Genomic DNA, 19,023 nt, shown 5'->3' with positions numbered 1-19,023 from the left:
CGTTTTACGAACCAATTTAGCTTGTATTTGCTTGCAAGTTTTCTTACCAATGCGGTAAAACCTAATTTTTAAATAACATTTGTAGCCTACACAGTTTTGACTAGTGTAAAAATATGATTATTGGTAACGGTGCATTCAAACACATGATCCGAGAGATTGGTAAATATCTTGGAATAATATTTACTCCTTTTATCATCTGAATTGTATTTTCTTCGTTTTCTACATCCATATGCACAGCACACCATATCTAAAGCATTGACAAACGCGAGTAATTGGTACATTGTAAAAAATGGCGGACATCTGAACGTGCTTTTTCAAAATTCGCTAAAAAGAGATGACGATGCGCATGCGCAGTCAGAAACTACAATTGTCTGTGACGTGAATCGTAAAAAACGCGCGAAAACCCAAATGGAGTTGGACGCCAGTCGCCATTTGCATTTGCAGTTTTGTCTTGTTCGCTTGCAGAATCAATGGAAGTTTATTTGTCAAGTTTTCTTCCGTATTTGAGTTCATAGCAAAGTAGTCACTTGCCTAATGTCCCTACCATGTTTAAATGCCCCAGTTGAATGACTTTTTAGTACGGATAGCTTGAAGAACATTAAAACTGACTACAGGAATAGTTTAGGCTAAAGTCAGAAAGTTTAGTTGGTTTGCTACACACCCAAGGTATGAAGTCAGCTGACAAACTGGGATTAAGGGATCGAGCTAAATTGTTGCAGTTGGCAAGGGCTCATGAAGAGTTCAGCTACAGATGCTGAAGCACATGAACTAATCAACTAATTACTAGTCGAATTAGCTCTCATGAATAAGTCGATAGTCGTGCACAGTTTATGTCATTTTTAGCATGTGATAAGCATTGGGAAATCTTCACTGTATCCCTGTAATGTTAAACATCACTGTAATTTAACATACCGTACTGCTTTTTGCTGTGAGACTTTGCCCACTAATACAACAAAGTTATGTAGAATGGTTTTTGCTAGTGTTGTTGTTTAAACCGCTTAACTCTTGCTTTTTGTTTCAGAACGTGAAACTGTTTGAATGTAATAATGATTTAGGGAACTTTGATGTAATCTAGGAATTTTTAGACGTAGCTTTGGGGACTTTCAGGTTTTCATTTATGAGAGCACTGCCCAAATAAATGATCATCATGAAACTCAGGTAAGGTTTATTTCAGTTGACTCTAATCTATTCTTCAGGGTAAACTATTTAATACTTTTTACGGCAATTACGTGACCTGTTTATTGGTTTTGAAGTAACATTTTTAGAAGTAGCCTACTCGATTTTTTCAAAAAGTGGTATCTTCACTTTCAAGTGGCATAAAAATGACTATTATGTCAACGAGAAGTTTTTTATCAGGATTCGAATGTTGCTACTATCACCGCATTATGTATATACCACAAGTTTTTTGCAGATTGTTTTATGAAGTAGATTGCGCAGCATCGGATGCAACCTAATTAGTACCACCATGAACAATTCGTACCGTCAGTTCGTACCTTGAAAAGATCGAAAAAAAAATTAAAAAAAGCCGAAGTCGCTGATCACAGTTTCTGCAAATATTTTAAAATTTTTCCGCAAACAAACAAAAACTCTTAGGATCATTTAAAGAAATTTTTAAATGTTTGCGGAAACTTTGATCAACCCTAATCCCGAACCCTTTTAAAATGTTTGCGGAAACTCTAATCAAGCCTAACCCTTTTAAAACGGTAGGCCTACCTCTAAATACCCATTGTCAGGCATAGTAGGCTTTTTGGGGGTTTGTGGAGCATTTTCAGGGGTTGTCAGGTATTGTGGAGTAGGCTAACTACTTTCAGGCATTGTTGGGAATTTCCAGGCATTGTCGATCATTATCAGTGGTTGACGGGTTTGTTAGGCATTATAGCATTTTCAGGGGTTGTCAGGCATTGTAGAGTAGCTACTTTCAGGAATTGTCGGTAATTTCAAGGCATTGTCTAGGATTTGTCTAATGCCTGACAATGGGTATTTAGAGGTACCCCTTTTTAAATGTTTGCGGAAACTGCGAGTGCAATCGGCGACTTCAGCAAGCTCTTAGGATCATTACCAGAAATTTTAAAATGTTTGCGGAAACTGTGGAAAAATGGAAACTGCGATCAGCAATTTCGGCTTTGTTCTATTTTTTTTCACTCGATCTTTTCAGTTTGTTTGTTTGCGGAAACACCCTAAACCTTAACCCTTTTAAAATGTTTGCGGAAACTGCGTTCAGCGACTTCGGCAAACTCTTAGAATCATTACCGGAAACTTTAAAATGTTTGCATTACCGGAAATTTTAAAATGTTTGCATTACCGGAAATTTTAAAATGTTTGCGGAAAAACGGAAACTGCGATCAGCAATGTTCTATTTTTTTCTCTCGATCTTTTCAGTTTGTTTGTTTGCGGATACCGATGTCTAGCTAATCGATATCTAATCCTTTTAAAATGTTTGCGGAAACTACGATCAGCGACTGCTTTTTTAATTTTTTCTCTTGATCTTTTCAAGGTAACTGAGGGTACGAATTGTTCATTAGGGTGGAGTGAAAAATAAAAAAACTTGAATTTCAAAAAGCGGTCTTGATATATGGCCCCAAATATCAAATGAAATACTTCTATCATAATTTTGGGTTCTTGCACCCTCTAGTGGCCGTGCAATTTCACCAAACGAGCTGAAAATAGCTAATTTTGCCATATCTTGATAACTGCTTATACTAGAAAGTTAGTTTTTGGCTTAAATGCTGCAGAAGTAACATGTTTCTATCTTATTTCCAAAGAACTTTCTCTTAAAAATGTACAGAAAAAAGTTACAAGCAAATTACTGATTTTTTAAAGTAAAATCAAGCACTGATGCAGTGGGTGCGATGTCAAAAGTGTATAATGATTGATCTTATGACTGTGAAACATACCCCATCAAGTAGAACTACTTTTAAAAACTTACTCAAACAAATGAAGTCCTCTTCTAGTATAAATACACTTGATCTTAGCAATCAAAGAATCAATAAAACAGTCTAGTTTCAAAGTGGACTTCGAGTAACCCACTATTTTTATGGCTGATTCACACTGTCACAGTTCGGCTTCAATGAGGCAGAATATAGTTTTGTTTTAGAAATTCTTAAATAAACTGAATTCATTGTGTGCATATTTAATTTGTATTTCAAATGTCATATTGGAGTCAAAACGCTTAGTGTGAATCAGTCCTTCACATTCTTACAGACATGCTGTTGTATGGTTTGTATCACACAACTCCATATTGAAAACACAAAAATTTCAAAGCTGGTTTCAGCATCACACAGTATTAGTCTGCACAAACATTAAAATCGTGTTTGGTATTGAAGAATTTCGTCAGCTTTCGGGACTTTAGTTTTTGTCTGATAGTGATGAGGCCATCTCTACGTTTTAATCCAAATACATGAGCAGATGCTTGATATCTTTGAGGTTTAAGTTGACAACTTGGTGAAAATATTTAGCCTTGATGTTAATAACTGGAATTTGGAACAATCTGATGTTGGTATCAATGTTACTGTTTGGAGGTTTGGGTTCATTTACATACCCACCTTCAAAGTTGTCAATTGGAATGTGGTATTGTGCGTTTGATTTACGCATATCTGTGATCTTGTTTATTGCAAGTCTTCAGAGGTTACACTGCAGTTGGTTGGATAATTCAGCTAAAAACAAAAACGGAAATAATTGTAACGAACACTTCATAGGTGTCATGAAAACAGGGTGGGCAAAACATATTTTGTTAAAATAAAGCCCACCCGGCCCACCCTATTTCGACACCTATGTACGCTGGTAGCCTGGTACGCACCGCGACTGTTTGATGGGACTGCTTTCTATGCTGTTTTAACGATCTCGGCTTATGCATTTCAACATCCATCTGTTCTATTGCAGTTCAAACAACTGTGTCGTATCTAGGAGGAAAAAGCCTATACGACACGGTTAATCGATTGATGCCTCAGGTGATGTTAAACGAAGTCGCAAGTTACGTCTCGCGGACCGGGAAGGGGAAAATACATTAAGTGGAGAGAAAAAGTTTTCTTTTGATTCCATGCAAAACTTAAAGAACATGGTCGTAGGTAAGTGTTTGTTTAAGTTTTGTATTCACCTCTTGTTGGTATGATATCGTCTCCAGAAAGAATACTTACTGTTCATGATTAATTTTCAATGAAATAACAACATCTGAAGTTTACCTATTTCGTAATCTTTTTTGTCAATTTGCTGTTTACTATCCCTGATTAATGCCTCAGTCTAGATCTAGTTGAAAAACACCTGCTGTTTACTCGTGTGCAGTAAAAAAGATGAGATTAGAAAGTTGATCTGGCCGATTTCGCAGGGAAGGGTGGCCTTCTCTGCGAAAAGGTCAGGAAGGCCGACCTTCCTGGGTTCGGCGGCTATGCTTATGGTGATGTCCTCGCTTTTATTTTTATTACAGCTTTCCTGATGATCGTGCCACGCACGTGAAACAGACTGTAGACTCTGTAGAGCAACGTTCTTAACCTTTTCTGACCCGTTACCCCACTTTAAGCAATTAAGCATGTTGGGCATCTTAAATCTATTATTTGTCTATTAAATCCCATAACCTTGTCCATTTGCCCTGCAAGCAGTTCAAGGCGTTTATGTCAGAGAAAAAGTCGCACAAATAAGCAACCTTCGACAAGAACACGTTGTTCTGCATCTTCTCGTGAAGACTTCCAAACAGCAGCATAAAATTAATTCCATTCGTACCAATTTTATTAGTCTTTGGCAATCAATTGAATGGAATAGCCAAAGCCAAACCCAACAATGATTTAAGTTTGATTAAAAATTGGTAATAATTTGCACTGTCCTGCTCATTGCCCTCTGGAAGACCTCAAACTTCCCCAGATTGAGTAATTACCCACAGGTTAAGAGCCGCTGGCCACTGCTGTAGATGATTGTGTAAAAATAAAAATCGATGTAACATTATTTGTTTACAAAACTGCTTTACTTATAGATGTTGTCCAGAGCAATACGAAATCATGCACTCTACAAGAAATCGACCACAAACTGGGCGACTGGTTTAAGACGTGGGAAGACCGCGATGGGAGCCGGCTTAAACGTCTTGCTACAAAAAGTACTGCGGGTATGTTCATTTGTTCTCTCCGTCACTGACAAATCGTTACTATTCTCTCAATAAGGGCAATAAAAGCATTTTTATTTACTTAACCAGCGATTAGTTTATTGCTGGAGCAGAACTTCAAGAAATATACACACATTTTAAGACTTGACTTCGAAGATCTATCAAACGATAACAATAATAATTTGCACTGGTTAGAGAAGGCAAACCGCATTAACACGATTAACGAATGTGCATTAATGTTAGAGGTTGATAGAACATAACGGTATACCCATTCCCCACCCCATCGTATAGGCTACGAATTACAGAATTAAAACATACTGAGGAATGTTAAGATGTATTAAAAAAATGCTTGTTATTGTAACATAACCGGGTGTTGCATACACATATCCATGGGATATGTAGCAATTAGAGTCTGTTCTTTCACGGTGCTGTAAACACGACCTAATTTGCACTGTACAGTATATTTTCTTTCATCCCTGCTTTCTTTACAAATGTTGCATATTGTTTTATAGGTACTTGCGTTTGAGCCGCCACAGATCACGTTGTTACATCCAGGCGCAGTCTTCTGATGAGGCATGAAGTACCTCAGTCCACTGTGTTTTTAGACTTTTATGCATGTCTTGTCGTAGCTGTGAATTGTGCATGGGTGGTGCATTTTACCATTCGAATAAATGTATTTTTCAACAACTTTACGTTTGTTTACATCATTGACTTAAATTTGCTCAGTATAAGAAGATGGTCATCGTATTGGCATATTGGATCATCAGGACAGTGTCAACTTGAAATTGCAGGTTAAGTTTAACCAACGTTGCTCAACTACAACGATTAGTGCAAAATATGTATGGCCAACTGCGACGCAAAGTGCGTTTGGCCAGCGTAGGTACCAACGATGAACTACGTTGGCAGTAGAGTTGGAATTACGAAGGCCCAAAGATTTTAAAATAAGTCGGCTCAACTGCGACGAATGGTGCAAAATACGTTGGGCCATCGTAGGGTACCAACGATGAACTACGTTGGGTGCAGAGTTGGGATAACGTTGGTCCAAACATTTTAAAGAAGTTGTCCCAACTGCGATGAATGGTGCAAAATACGTTGGGCCATCGTAGGGTACCAACGATGAACTACGTTGGGTGCAGAGTTGGGATAACGTTGGTCCAAACATTTTAAAGAAGTTGTCCCAACTGCGATGAATGGTGCAAAATACGTTGGGCCATCGTAGGGTACCAACGATGAACTACGTTGGGATAACGTTGGCCCAAACATTTTGAAGAAGTTGTCCCAACTGCGACGAATGGTGCAAGATACGTTGGGTCAACTTCGGCCACAACGTAGTGCCAACGGAGGAGCATTATTTTACCAACTGTCACACTACGTTGGGCCGAAGTACAATGTTTGCTGGGTAAAGATCCCTAAACTCTGGCGGAAAGCATTGATTGTTGCAGTCCCAAAACCAAACAAACCGGTAACTGACCCAAAGAGTTATCGCCCCATCTCCCTATTGTGCGTGCCATTCAAACTACTGGAGCGCGTCTTACACCGACGAATGGAACCCGTTATTGATCCCAAACTCCCACAAGAGCAGGCGGGGTTTAGGAGAGGAAGATCAACAGTCAACAAAGTAACCTTGCTGACACAAAACATCGAAGATGGGTTTGAGGCCAACTTGAAGTCGGGAGCGGTCTTCCTCGACCTTACTGCGGCATATGATACTGTTTGGCACAGGGGTCTCACTTACAAACTGCTGCAAATAATCCCAGATAGACACATGGTTAAGTTTATTGTAGAACTCATCTCCAACCGCAGCTTCATCCTTAAAACCAGCGACGGAAAAAAAAGCCGACAGAGACGTTTAAGAAATGGAGTTCCGCAGGGATCTGTTCTCTCCCCAATGTTGTTCAACATCTACATTTATGACCTTCCAAATACTTCCTCTAATAAATACGCATACGCAAATGACTTGGCTATTCTATATTCTCACCGCAAATGGGAAACAGTGCAGAACACCTTGACTAAGGATATGGACATTCTATCTTCCTATCTGCACCAATGGCGCCTCAAGTTGAGTGAAGCGAAGACGGTGACTTCTGTCCTCCACCTATGTAATAGAGACTCAAACAGGAAAATTAACATCTAAAATAACGGCCGAACACTTCCTTTCGAAGCCACACCCACATACCTTGGAGTTCGACTTGATCGGTCCCTTACATACCACAAACACCTAGAACACTTACGCGAAAAAGTGACAGCTCGTACTGCTCTCATGAAACGTCTTGCTGGTACAAGGTGGGGTGCTAGCCCCTCAGTGCTGAGAACAAGTGGTTTAGCCTTAGTCTACGCCCCTGCTGAATACTGTGCTGCTACTTGGTGCAGAAGTGCCCATACTGACCTTGTCGATGTACCAATCAACAACTGTCTGCGAACTGTCACAGGTTGCCTCCGCCCAACTCCAACTGACTGTTTGCCTGTCCTTGCAAACATTGAGCCAGCTGCACTACGGCGCCAACGTGCTGTTCTTTCCCTGAGCCGTAAAGCCCTAAACCCTGGCCATCTGCTACATACAACCACGCTGAGATATCCACCAAAGCAGCGGCTAAAATCAAGAAAGCCATTTGTACGCGCTGCACAAGACCTTCTGGCAGCCTCTGGTGGAAGCCCTAGCAAACAGTGGTGCCAGGAGGCATGGTGTGAACAATGGTCAAGCAGCACGTCTCCACTTCGCCAAGTATTCAGATCCCCGTCCGAAAAGCAGCTGGGCCATGGCCTCTCTAGACTTGCCTCATTAAGGCGTAACCGTTTGCTCACTGGTGTTGGACGCTATGGTGCAGTCATGTTGCGCTGGGGCTTGGCAGAGAGTGCTGCTTGTGAGTGTGGTGAAATGCAGACGGCAGCCCACATTGGTTGGTTTGGTTTGGTTTGGTTTTGAATTTTTATCCTCGGACTGACAAAGCCTTGGTAGGTTATTCCTGGTACTTGTTCGCATACTTGTAGAGGCACTTGACGCAGGGCCGGTTACCGAGATTGGCAGAGTGAAGTTTTTCCGATTGTTGAAGTCTTGTTGCCGAGAAACTATTCCATTCACTAGGTGCCGCTGAATGGAGAGCAGTCCTGAAATGCGTTGCTCAAACGCACACCCCGAGAGTCGAACCAGCGCCGTGTGATCTTGAGCCCGGCGCGTAACCACTGAGCTATCGGGGCGGACATTATCAAGGATTGCCGGCTATATAGACCTGCTCATGGTATGGAAGGCCTTAATTTCCATCGATGACAACACCAGGCAGTGGCTAACCAACGGATGCCCTGACATATAGCGACAATACGAGAGAAGAAGAAGAATGTAAGTTTGTTATATGCTTCAAGAAGTTTCAACGTGCATTCAAATCTAGAAAAGTAGTTTCAATAGTTTTCATGATGAGCAGTAGAATGCTCCAATGTAGAAACTCTCCAATTGTAGAAACTCTCCTTATGGGCTCAAAGGGCCGGGAAACCCAAATAAACTTTTTGCGAGTTTTTTGTTTAAGCGTGATGTCATTATGTACAACATGCGTTTTAGAAAAAAAAATCCAAATGTTGCCCTCGTCTCGCTAAAGCCGCTTTTGTTTGATCCCCGTTTGCGAGGCCTCGCGCGCATCCGGCCGTGACGCTGTACGCGGTGACGTCACAAGGTACATACAGTATTGTTTGAATTAATTGAAACTGTCAAGAAAACAGGCTGAAGATAAATGCTTGTAAAATGAAACTTAACAATTCTTGCAAAGACGTTCACTTAACGTTTTTGTTAAGGTTACGAAAGAGCTGCTGAATGTCCTGCTGACAACGAATCCGGAGAATATGTCCACCAACCAAAGAAACTGGGAAGCTATTTCTGTTCCAGGGCATTTGTGCTCTGACTTTTCGTGGCCTGATCTTTCAGATGCTGCAATGTCAGGGTTTTCTCGGTTTTCTACTAAAAAAAACATTGATTTTTTTTACACTGCTGTTCTGTGTTGCAGGCTTTGACCTTTGTAACACCTAAGAATTGTTCCAAACCGTTTTCATGCAATATTGAAAGAAGGTGGAAACCACATTAGGTATTAAACTATACAAATCTGTTAAATTATCGCAATAAACCAAATATACACAAAATCAGCCTGTTTTCTTGACAGTTTCAATTAATTCGAACAATACTGTATGTACCTTGTGACGTCACAGCGTACAGCGTCACGGCTGGATGCGCCCGAGGCCTCGCAAACGGAGATCAAACAAAAGCGGCCTTAGAGAGACGAGGGTGACAAAATTTAGATTTTTTTTTTCTAAAACGCATGTTGTAGCCTACACAATGACATCACGCTTAACTCGACCTGTTATCAGCCGGGACCTGATGGTCCCGCCCTTCACTAGTTTTGAAATTTTATATAGAAGGAATTCTCCTAAAGCGCTGATATTTCATGACTTTTACTTTTTATCATTTGAGCATCGTTTAAACCTAATTTGGTTATTTTTGGAACATTATGTGGTTCACAATAAGCATTTTGTCACAGGTTGTTCAGAAATTTTTTCTAAATTCCTATATTTTGGCAATCGGCCTCGAAATGACTCATCGCTTCTGCTATTGTGTACACAGTGGCCGCAGTCAACCGCGAGTCAAGTCATCAATCACACATTTAAACTTAGAACTAAACGCAATGGAACTCATAGTGTAATTTATTGTTTTATCTAAATCCCAGGCAGTTTTGTTGCGTCATTGCACAATCTCGGCAAGTGAAGTTGACCAGTTTTTACGAAGATTCGACGTGTTCAAAACATGAAAAGCAAACTTTGGTTACTAGGGATAATCTGTTACTTTAGTTTAGTATTTACACTTTGCTACTTCTGAAAAGAAAAACAGGGCTAATCACAACCGAATCATCAACCACAGTTATCCACAAAGCGTTGTACCATTATGTGTAGACGACATCAGAGGAACGGGTTATTCCAAAAAAAGAAATAATCTCGGCAAAGTTTCTGATCGTCGCTCCAAATGCAATATGCCTTTTTGCACAAAGCACATATTGAAACTATGTATGTCATGCCATTCATGACATGTAGGCTACAGTTGAGAAGGAGCGATCTTCCCGGCGTAAGCACTACCTGATTACTCACAACAGAACAGCGAGCATTGTGTTTCTCTAAATGCTTGTACACTGAATTTTTCATAACTCCACGATCATTTGTGTGTTGAATCAGAATTGTGGTACATTTCATTTTTAATTATGTAAAAGTAAAATTAACTATTCTTACATTGTCTCGACATTGCCAGACTCAAGTTAAACAACCCAGACAGAAAAACCAGTCATTTTTACATTGATTCAACGTCTGAAAAATGACGGGTTTTGCTGTCTGGGAAATTTAGCTAAAAGCAGCAGCCCAGGCAGAAAAGTTGGCTTTTATATCGTTTCAACGTTTAGCTACATTGAAAAGTATCAAAAAGAAGCTTTTTTTTCTGATTCTAAAACATTTTGGCAGGTTGAAATGAAAGCTACACTCTATGTTATGAAATGAAACGCCTGAAAAAACAGCTGACTGGAAATCGTGTTACCTATACTTCTAACCCAGCCAGTAAATCAACCACTTTCAACAATGATTCGACGTCTGCAGACGTTAAATAAATGTAAAAAGGACCAATTTTGCTGGCTGGGAAAGAATGTGATAACCTAGAGTTCTTTCAACCAGATAATCAATCTGCGAAGGTTGAATCAATGTAAAAAGATGATTTGCTGGCTGGGACGCGACAACTATTTTATGCTTTCAATCATCTTGATTTGTCATGAGAGATACTGCGATGCTAAGCAGCCATGACCACATGTGGAGAACCTATCAGTGCAATTCATCACAATAAACTCAAAATCGCTTGATGTAGTATGAATATGAAAAATACTGTATTTATTGTAGGAAAAAATAATTTGTTTCAAAGTATTTTTTTGAATGGTCACAAAATCATCAAAATTAAAATTCGAACGAAGAAAATCGGACATAAAATGACTAAATGCCAGCAAAATTCGCGTTTTTAGAGCTTTTTTGCAACATATGTCTTCAGAATACACAAACTAAGCATTTATTTCGAAAACAAATAATTACAATATAAAATATAAGCATTTGACTATGTGCATGCCAATTTTCTCAAATGTGCCATATTTAGCGGCTGAGTTATAACCCATTAATCAGGGCGTGGCCAAATGGTCCCGTCTCGTGCTTTTCGCGTGTCTTTGACACGAATACCAGAAAGGGTTAAACAAAAAAACTCGCAAAAGTTAATTTGGGTTTCCCCGCCCTTTAAGATCAGTTTCAAGTTGGATTTCTACAGTTTTGCGCTCCGTTGTTGGCTTAATTTTATCACACCGATCTTACTCTCTTTTGTTCCGAAGTGTCAAGTTGGCTTGTGTTACAGCAATAAACTACTACGAAGAATATAGACACCGCTCCCTGTTTTTTCCCACCCACTCGGGATGTTGTTGCACTATTGCAGCTGTATATGGAGGGCCCATGTTCAAATAGTGCCGCTACATATGCATCGATAAAACAGTGTTTGGACAACATTATCTTAAAAATGTAGGCTACGATTATACTTAATCTAGAAAGAAAAAAAATAATTTTGTCGCTTGTAAAAATAGACCTACCGGTACAATTAACACTTGTAAGTGTAACAAGGGCAATTAAAACCATACAACACACAAAAGAAATTCAAAAAGTAACAGGATTCCCGATTTTTTTTACTTTGAGCATCTTCCAAAAAACTTATTTGTGCTGTCATAAAAGATTCAGCAAGCAAAAATTACAAAAAACCTGCTCAGTGTGACCGTGCGGATTCAAAAAAAAGTAAATAAAATAGAGATAAGTTATTAATAAAATACAGACATAGGCTACTACTTCTGTTCATATAAACTTTGATCAATCAATTTCAGTTACTAATTTCCAAAGGTTTTTACCCCACTTCAAATTCAAAAATCAAAACGGATAAACGATTGCAAGTTATGTTTGTGGCAGGAGGAAGGAGGAATTGTAGGTAAGCACGGTATTAATATCACTACAACAATTTGTACAAAACATTAAAGCTACAGAAGTAAAGTAGTTTTTAGATGATTCTAATTATAGATAACTCTATAAACTTTATAGACCCGCTACTGCTTTATTGGATAACAATTGGAGTTGCGTTTTTGTGATGAAATACAGCAATCTACAACTAACGTCCACGTTTTATGATCACACGAGTACAGAACCAACCCTGCCTGAAGCAAAACATTTCTTCAAAGGAATTTTTTTCTTCAATCTCAACATCGCCAGATCGTTCATAGGATATTATGGGTGTCGACTGAAAGACACTTTCATTATCTTTTCGAGCCAAAAACTGCATTAAATATGCACAATCACGTGACCTGTAGCAATATAAAGCAAGAGCGATGAAACACTAAACGTTTAAAAAATTGTTACTTCTCCGCAATGCCAACTGCAGTAACGACCATTCGACAATAACGTTGCAATAATGTTGCATAACCGTAATTAAATAAAAATTAGTTTAGGAGACAGCTGACAGAGCTACATTGAGTTCAGCAATTCCGGTTTTTATATTTAATTATTTATTTAATATTTTCTCCAAAATTTGCATCGACCTTTGCAATCTGATTGGCTGAATACATCAGCAACTCCCAGGAAAAGCCGACAAGAAATGAAAACTGTTTCAATCTTCCAGTGAAAGGCGCGCCGAGTTGAGTTCTTGATTTCTGATACTACAAGTCTTTACATGAACAAAAATTCGTTTTGCAAGATTCCGTCGTTTCGTATGTTTAACTGCAGGGATAGTGAATTTAAGATTTGCTATTTGGAATATTCTATGAGTGTTGAAGAACTGTTTTTTCTGTCAGGCAGACCATTTACTCATCTTATGATGGAACTTTGCTCAAGAAGCAGGACTAGATTCTTACTTGAGTTAATTTTTCAACTATGTCCTTCTACTGAAAATATATATTTCTGCATTATTTTTAGTACAAATAAATTAGTTATTGTAGAATTTCAGCATTATAAACACAAGAAACCAGCACAATTTTCCAAAGTTACTCAAACAATGCTACATACGATATAATAATATAGCAATAAATATGCGACGGGCAACCTACAACAAACATCAGTTACCTTCGAAATTACAATTCATTCCACCAGCGCATTCCGATCACAAAAAGACCTAAAATTGTTCATCTGAAGTAAGCCGAACAATGTTACCGCTTGGTAAATGACGACAACTGGTTTCCTACACCCAAGTGTCCATGCTGAAGTTCATGGACAAACAAAAGTGTCAGAATAAAAACAATTACTTGATATATCTGTTTTTTATGGATCCAGCGAGTACGATGATCCCTTGCTGATAACAACCACATCTGTCATTGCATTGCCTCACTGAGTTGAAGTTGTGCGAGCCATTTTTAAAATAGATGAATAATCACCATCGAGTGCATGCAGTAGGGCAAGTCAATAAACCCTACGTTGCTGAAGATATACAATCCGGCAATTCGGTTAGATGTTGAAAAAATTAATAAAGGGTAAGAATATCTTGCAATTTGAAGTGATCTTAAATTCTTTAATTTATGGAGTTCTTTGGAATAATATTTCTGTGGGGCATGAGGTTTCAAGATTGTTAACCACTTACAATTTCTTTATATCGTCAGCCAGCACTATCAGAAAGATAGATGACCAAGGATTGCCCGTCTGCCTGGCATGGAATGGTACCGACAGAAACACGCTGATGAATTGAAGCTGTAGCTGTGGAAGACGCGAGTTTGATGGATAACTTGCTCTACGATCTCACTCTTCACCAGCTCTCTGAGTCTGAACGTGGTTCGTCATAAATCTCTGATTGTTAGATAACAATTCTTTCCAAGACTTTTGTTAAGACATAATAGTGTTGCGTTTTAACGGAAGGTCTGCTATACGTAATCAAATAAATGACGTCATCAGGTGTCTATTGTCTATAGAAGATTTTTAACAATCAAACTACTCGCGAAGATCACAGCGGATGCATTGTTGGTCGCTGACTCATCATGTGACGTCAACAAGGATTCTCAGTCATATTCTGGAATTATTCAGTTCTAATATTTTTCTAGAGAGGGCGCTTCGTCCAATCAGCATCGAACAAAACCATACAACACCAACACATTTTTCATGATACAGAATAATACAAACGTTTTCGGCCATTTATTCAGCCATGGTCAAGCATTTAAAAATTTTGATAAAAGCCGTAAGGTTGCTTGGTTCTGTTTGCTTGTGAGTTGAAGCATTGCTGCTTCGTTACGTCATTGGGTATTTGTGATGTTTCGTCATCAAATGCGAATAAAACAATGGTTGTTCGAAAGGATAGTTACGTCGCATATTGTTGTGCACCAGAGTTGTTAGTCAGTTGGCTGTCGTGAAGGTAGTGATAGGAAGGCTTGTTCCAACAGCTGTTGACAAATAAGATTTCTGTGCCTTGTTGTGGCAATTACTTTCTGTGCAATTCACAAATTCGTGCATTTCGATTGAGAGGGGTGTTCATCACCGCATAAAATTAAATTTTTTCTAGGCTACAATTGTGCTGCTTTGTACATAAATGCACTACTGCTCTTATGGGGTTGTACAATGAAGAACAATTTAGTTTATTTTAGCAACTAATAAGCATTGAAGTGGCTTGCTCACATTACTCAAATCCTATTCTAAGTTTAATAATTTTTTAATTGTGCAGCTCATTGAATTTGTATAAGAAATTGAAAAGTTTAAAATGTCCTTCTGTTGCTATAGCAAGCTATTGGATCCAATAACCAATTCTAGAAGCAACACAACAAAATATTTGATAAGATTATATTTCATTTGACAATTCTATAATTTATAAAGAAGCATGTTATTTGTTGGCAATTCCACAGCTTCCTTTAGCTTCCTTGATGATGCTGGAAACTCAACTTTCAACCTTGGACGGTTTATTGTGCTTCAGAGCTCAGTGTCTGTTTTCACTGCTATCGTTTGTTACTTAACAATAGCTTTTGTGATTTACGAGTTTAAAAAGCGGAAACGAAGATCTTTGCGCGACAAAAGCATCGAACGAAGCGACAAATACGCGATCGCCCTACGCGTGCAATCTATTTCTGCAGCCGCTTTGCTGCTGGGGAGGTATCTGTGCGAACATTTCGAACTTTTGGTCCAGTACACGGGAAACTACAACAGCGACTACTGCAATGTAGTGGTGAAGTTAAAGGTGGTCTTGTCTTCTGCCAGCCTGACTGGGATCTACACCTTTCTATGGACAAGACAATGGTTCTGCTACGCTGATCCGGCAATGAAACATCTCACCTCAAGCACTACAAAGACTATCAGCTGGATTTGTTTAGTTCTCTTTCTAGTCTGTCAGGTAGTTGGAACGGTTCTTTTCACAACAACTCGATTTTACCAACTGACCACCAACGGTTGTCTCAACACGTCCACGAGCATTCCCGCCTACATTCCCTGGGTCTGGTTGCTGGTGGGAACAGTGATTTTCCAACTTTTACTTTTGGGATTATTCGTTTATCCAATGTGCAGACATCACAGCCTCTTGGAAACCAACCGAAGTGGAAGATCACGTGACTTTTTGCCCATTATCAAACGCGCGACTGTCACTTCTGCTCTGTGCGTATTCAGTGATATCATTAGTTCTTTACTTATATTGTTGATTGCAGACAAACATGACATTATTCCTACGTTAGTTTACGATTTGTCGATTCTAATCAATATTATCTGCATCCTTGCCGCGTTTCGTGACTGGAAACCGCGACTGCTATCTCCCTTCCCTTGCTATGACATCACACGAGGATTAAGAAGAAACTTGTCCGTATTCGAAAATGCAAGTCCCAACAAAGCCAGGGCGACAAAGCGCGGCGCCAGAAAAGTTCAACATGTCTGCGTCATCTCCAGCCAGGTTGAAGTGACACCTAGTGGTAGTAGTAGTCATGGAAATCTATTGAAGTCCAAAGACAATTTTGACAATTGAGTGACAACAACGAAGACAACTTTGTAAAGCACTAATGGATATGATATGCCATTCATCAGTGCCACTGCACATGGGTATATCATCAGTGCCACTGCACGGAGAGGCATATCATCAGTGCCACTGCACGGAGAGGCATATCATCAGTGCCATTGCACGGAGAGGCATATTTTCAGTGCCACTGCACGGAGGGGCACATCATCAGTGCCACTGCACGGAGGGGCATATAATCAGTGCCACTGCACGGAGGAGCATATAATCAGTGCCACTGTACGAAGGGGCATATAATTAGTGCCACTGTACGAGGGCATATCATCACTCATCAGTGACACTGCACGAAGGGGCACATCAACACTCATCAGTGCCACTGCACGGAGGGATATATAATCAGTGCCACTGTACGAGGGCATATCATCACTCATCAATACCACTGCTCAGGAGCATAACAGAATTTATAAGATGATCATGGACACTGGACAGGAAATATCGAATAATGGATAAAAAATTCCAAATGCGTTTATCAATGAAGGTGCAAGAAGAATATTGCACAAGAATGTTATCAGCGACATGCAACAGTTACCTCGGCGAAAAGCGTTTCAAAGTGATTCAAAGTTTTTTGCAAGGAAACACTTAGATACAAGAATATAAACAATTTGCGTCAAAAGTAAAAAGTATGTTTTGCAACCTAATTAAAGTAAATTAACTGTAGCTTAGGAAATTTTGTAGGCCTACAAAGTAATCCTACCTGACCATGAAAGAAATCAAGATAACTGTAAACGTGCTTACCACAGCACTTTAGCAATTATAATAGATTTAATCAATTCTTTCCATAAATGGTAACCTTCTCACAACTGTGCTTGGAGTGCCAGTCTTTGGGGTGTGCAAACCGTGCGATCGCACAGGGCCCGCAAATTAGGGGGCCGCAATTTACTCAGAAAATGCAATAATTTTGTCATTTTCAATGGAAAAATTCAACAAAGGAATTACCAACAAGAAAACATAGAGACTCGACGAGTTCAACCTATTTCGTCCCCTGAACATTTCGTACTTTGAAAAGATCGAGAAAAAAAAACAACATAGCCGAAGTCGCTGATCGGAGTTGCCGCAAACATTTCAAAATTTCTCTCGATCTTTTCAGGGGACGAAATAGGTCGAAATTTGATTTTGTTACACAATTTCAGGGTACGGAATCGGGGTACGAATTTTTCAGGGGACGAAATAGGTTGCATCCAGACTCAACATAAAGACATAGCTTTATTTCAGAAAAATGCCAAAGAAAGCATGATCTTATCCTTTTGCTATGCCACCGGACAGCATCATTTTACAATAATATTTATACCTAAATTTTTGTTGAACATGCTCTCAGAATGCCCCAAATTCAAAGTAATTTTTCAAAATTTTCTGGGGGAGGGCCCCCAGACCTCTGCCGCTGGTTGTGACCTTCCGCAATCACGCCGCCACCATCGCTCCTCCCCTTTCAAAATACCCAGCTACGCTACTGAACTGGATCATTGTCATTGGGGCCCGCAAAGCATATTCCGCACAGGGCCCGAAATACCCTAAGACCGGCACTGGTGCTTGTTGCCCATACATATTGTTGCTTATTGAAATATACCCCCCCCCCCCCACTTGTGGGTATAGTCTGGTAAATATACCTGTAGCCGGACACGTTCCGGTTATGTCACGCGACTTGTTTGATGTGCCAGCTCTCGCGTTCTTTGTGGTTGTTGTGTCGTGATTATAATGTCATTGGATTGATGACGAATACAAAATGATAGCCAACAATATTCAGGTTGTGATTGGCTTTCCATAGAAGAAAGAGGCTCTTAAACTAGGAGGCGGGGAGTGCTGGAACTCCTTGAGCGTTAGAAGAATACGTTTAAGGAACGCATGGAGATCAAATAATTCTAATGTATACAAATAATTCTAATGTATACAAATAATTCTAATGTATACAAATAATTCTAATGTATACAAATTATTCTAAAAAGGGTGAATTGAAATAACTCCTGTTGCAAAAGACAGCACCACATTGTTGCATCACATTGTTGCACCACATTGTTGCACCACATTGTTGCACTACATTGTTGCATCACATTGTTGCACCACATTGTTGCATCACATTGTTGCATCACATTGTTGCACTACCTCGTTGCTTCACATTGTTGCATCACGTTGTTGCATATCGTGTGGGTTTCACCCGTTGTAAATGTCACTTAGGTTGTGCCGACAAAAGGTATTGTGGGCTCCACGTTAAAAATTAAAATCTCTTTCATTGAATGGTTGTGTGGTCAATTTAAATTTTGGTAAATAACTTCACTTTACGTATAGCCTAGATATGTTGAATATCACATCAGATTTATTTCAACTTTTGTAAAGTAGACAATAAACATTATACAGCCAAAGGCAAAAAAGCGCAACAATAACTTTTCATAACGTTCTTTGAACAAATGACAAAACAAGCACAGAAAATATTAATTGTTTTAATCAAGTTATTTAATGAACCTCGAATACAGTAGATTTCGGTTAATACATCCACTTCGGAACCTACCGATTTTTACTGTAATCAGGAATGTTTGTTTTGAATGGTTTTCTAAAATCTCAATTACAAACAACCTTTTTGGGGTAAATGAAATCAAAATACTGTATTGGTAGGCCTACTATAGGCCTACAGTATTTATTAAACTATCTTATCCTAATCTCATCATTATGCATTGTAGACTAGAATAAACACAACGCTTCAGCTGCAATAACAAACCAATTCTGCTGCAAGAGCAAAAATTGTTTTAACTGTAATACCTGATGTTTTTAAAAGGTTCAATGCTTTTCATCCTTTAAAAACACGGAACGCATTTTTTTTATTTTCCAAAACTCATCCTCACAAATCAAGCAGAGTTAGTATTCAGCAATTTGTTTTCTTTATTTGAAAAGCAACAATGCA

At 39.1% G+C, this 19,023-nt stretch overlaps 1 long non-coding RNA gene across 3 annotated transcripts; it reads left to right on the top strand.

The window, feature by feature from the left end:
- Nucleotides 1-692: 692 nt before the first annotated feature.
- Nucleotides 693-5,778, top strand: LOC145770657 (uncharacterized). 3 transcript variants are annotated; one of them, XR_014289160.1, is made up of 4 exons: nt 693-1,158; nt 3,880-4,064; nt 4,961-5,089; nt 5,599-5,778. It is a non-coding gene; the product is annotated as an uncharacterized LOC145770657 (long non-coding RNA). The 3 variants fall into 3 exon arrangements; XR_014289159.1 differs by lacking the exon at nt 693-1,158 and adding an exon at nt 2,407-2,494; XR_014289158.1 differs by lacking the exon at nt 693-1,158 and having other exon boundaries at nt 2,746-4,064.
- The last annotated feature ends 13,245 nt before the right edge of the window (nt 5,779-19,023 follow it).

This window comes from Aplidium turbinatum, chromosome 5 (genome assembly GCF_918807975.1).
Source record: "Aplidium turbinatum chromosome 5, kaAplTurb1.1, whole genome shotgun sequence".
In the NCBI taxonomy this organism is placed as follows: domain Eukaryota; kingdom Metazoa; phylum Chordata; class Ascidiacea; order Aplousobranchia; family Polyclinidae; genus Aplidium; species Aplidium turbinatum.
The sequence above is the reverse complement of the archived record's forward strand: the minus strand, read 5'-3'. Positions and strand labels throughout refer to the sequence as shown.